Below are 3,437 nucleotides of genomic sequence, written 5' to 3'. Positions count from 1 at the left end.
TAGAGCATGCCTTGCAGTAAGTCATATCAACATGGTTTGAAGAAAAAAGAAAAAAAATGTCTGGAAGTTGAAAACACTGACCCTGTAGCTACTAACTGCAGAGGAATTTAACACTTACTAATTTTTTCCCAAGAAAAAACCTTTTATTAAAATGTAGCCCTCAGTGAGTGATGCAGCCAGAATTTATAGATTATTAATCAATCAATCTATTGAGTGTGTAAATGTCACTTGCATTCTCCCCATAAACAGTTTCCCGGAGCCCGTCCAGGTCCTGTGTGTGGATGGTAACCTTTCTGGGGCAGTGGGCTGCAGGTAATTATCACATCAGAAAAGGATAATGCTTGCTTGTCATTTGTACTTACCTGCTATCATAGATCTGTAATCTAGCTCCACTACGAGCCTTTGTTGTGCCAACATGGAGCTTCTTGGTATCCATGGCGGCTGCTATCAGCTCTAATAAAGGTCACAAGTGCCTAATCTTGGGCTTTGCATTAGATGGATCTTGTAGCGTGAAGCGAGAATAAACCTGTGAGAGACACAAACAACTGATGATTCAAAGTGACAGCGCTGTCATAGACATTCCAGGATGGTCTTTCTTCAGCCAACTACGTGTACATTATAAAGTCAAGAGGGTTTCGTATCAGGAATAAAACGTGTTGAAGGCGACCAGGCGCCATCTTTATTGTGTCAGTATATTGGTACACTGATGATCTATTGAAAGTCTGCAAGAACAAATATTCTAAGTAGATCATATTCAATGTTCATGTTTTAAACTGTATGTACTGTATGTGTACTGTATGTGTTTTGTTTCTATTTTATGAAATTATCCACACAATACAGAATATCCATACACAGCTGTCAGAAGAAGACATGTATTCTCTTTTTTTATTCTTCCAATAATACATGCGTATTATATTTACATGTATTATTGTTTGTGTCTGCTTGAAGTAATTGGTCAATACTGATATGGATTTCATTAGCAGTCCAGTAAAAAGAAAGCAGAAACTAACACATTCCTTCCACAAATCATATAATAATAGCTAATTCAAAAAACTATTTTTTGTACTGATTTGAACTGAAAATGGCCAAGTGACTAATATCATTGTCTAATGATGTTTTTTGGTTTCACGTTACGATTAATTAAGTTCTACGCTTCAAAAAAAATGTGGTTCCAAATTATCAAGATGGCCACGGCCAAAATGCAAACTGCATGCTTCAAAACGCGAGTCTACAAGCCGCTGAATGGCTTTCCTTTAACATTCAGCATGTGTTGACTAAACTTAAAGGTCCCATATTACGCTCATTTTCAGCTTTATACTTGTATTCTGGTTTCTACACAAACATGTTCACATGCTTTCATTATTTTCTCATACTGTATGAATATCCCTTTATTCCCCCTCTGTCTGAAACACTCAGTTTTATTGCCCGTCTCTCCTGAAAACGCCTAGTCTGCTCTGATTGGTCAGTGTTTTCAGGTCTTTTGCATCTGCGCTCTTGCAGTTGGTGCCCTGTCATTGCATCCGAGGAATGACTGTAATGGCAACGTACAGTTAGGTGTAAAAACACAGAGCAGAGCCAGCCCCTGCCCCCCCGACAGCTGCTGCTGCTGCAACAGAGATCTCAACCCAAGCTGGTACGCTGAGCAGCGACGGTTTGTTAACATTGTTGGTAGTTGTTGGTTAGCTTGTTAATGCTAAAAGATAGCTAACGTTAGCCTGTTTAATGTTATCGGGAAAGTTACAGTTAACTCTGTCTAACAAGTCAGCCCAAGTCAGAGCGTTACATTTGCTCGGGCGTTACTTACTTACTCCTCTTCAACCCTAACCCTAACCCTTCAATTATATTATTATATAACAATATCTATAACCGTTGCAGCCTTAGTTCTGGGTTACAGAAGTCCAGACAGCTCGTTTAAAGGCACGGTTCCTAAATACGGGCTGTGTGCATGTGTGAATGCTGACTTTTGTTTCAAAATTACACTGCTTGTAAAAGTTTAAATGTTTGTCTATAAAATGACAAATCTTATCTAAAAAAAAGGTAAGTTACACTCCAAGCCTTTAAAAACATACACAGTGCTTTTGATTTTGTATAGTCTTATCAATTGTTTGCAAATGACTTGATTTTACACACCTCCTCTGCGATTCCTTTACTGTAGACAGTGTATGAATGATTAATGGTGTTTGTTGCTGGGAAAAAACGACTTCTGTTTGTCCTTTTAAGGTAAGTGATGACAATCTTTTAGTTCCACTTTCAACATTCTTCATATTTGTCTGAGCAGGTGGAATGCAGCCCTGAGTTTAGGAAAGGTTTCCTTGTGTGTTTGCAGCTCTACAGGTGAGGAATGCCTGCGTGGCTTTAGGTCCGAAGCTGCCGCTCCATTCTTCATCTTTCCCTCATAAGGGATCTCTGCATCCTGAGCAGAAGAACAAAGCCCATGCAGGAATGTATACGCTGTTCGATTCAAAGCCTTGGTGCGGGCTAGGAGAAGAGGAACCTATTGGGAGTTGTTGTTTGAGTGTGTTGAACAAGTCAGGCTGTGCAGCTCTTTACTCTTTGTCATCTTACAGAATGCTGTAAGATGATAATCTATTGCATGTCTAATGAAGCCTGTCTGGGGATCAAAACTCAAATAATGAAAAATACATTTTTCAACTGTGTTGCAAGTCTTTAGAACGCAGCTCACAATGTTTCTGGACCCCTGGAAGAGAGGTGTTGAGAAAAAAAGTTTTTGACTGACTAACGATTGATGATTTGTTTATGAATTTGTTACATAAAAGAAAAGAATGGCTCAATAATTCACATTATGTTCTTGTCTTGTCACCGTGAGGTCAATTATACGTGGGCAAACTCAAAGTCAGGCTATGTAACTTTTGAAAGAAGCAATAACACATTCTTCCTCTTACAAATACACTCAGGGGTTTTTTCCTGTAATAGCCAGGGTCCAAAATTGACCTTTTGTCCCCCAACCAGATGGCTGAATGGTCAGTTCAACTGTTACCAGCCACCCAATAGATTTGCCATAGATTTTTGGCTGCTGAGTAAAGCAAAACTATCAGCCACTTGCCTATTATACCAGCATTTGGCTAGTAGATGGTGCTTATATTGGAGCCTGACACATAGACTGTAAAAATAGTGTCTCCCACTTAATAGCTCAAACAGGCTAAACTCCACTGCAATGGTCATTTCTTTTTTCTGACCTCTGCATCACACACTTGAGCCTGCTTCCTACAGTAGAGACTTCTCAACCTGCTGGTGTTGGGTTCATGTAATGGTTTTGGTTTAGGAAGGATCAAAAATGTAATATGTGTTTCATATTGTTATTGAAACCATGCTGTCCTGACGGCTGCATGTGTCGATAATATCAACCAGGCAAAGCGCTTAAATATTCTATTGTTGCTGAGGAACAGAGGCAGCCGAATCCATTCTCCTCAGAGGTA

The sequence above is a fragment of the Etheostoma spectabile genome, chromosome 9 (genome assembly GCF_008692095.1).
Source record: "Etheostoma spectabile isolate EspeVRDwgs_2016 chromosome 9, UIUC_Espe_1.0, whole genome shotgun sequence".
Classification (NCBI taxonomy): domain Eukaryota; kingdom Metazoa; phylum Chordata; class Actinopteri; order Perciformes; family Percidae; genus Etheostoma; species Etheostoma spectabile.
This window is presented reverse-complemented; position numbering follows the sequence as displayed.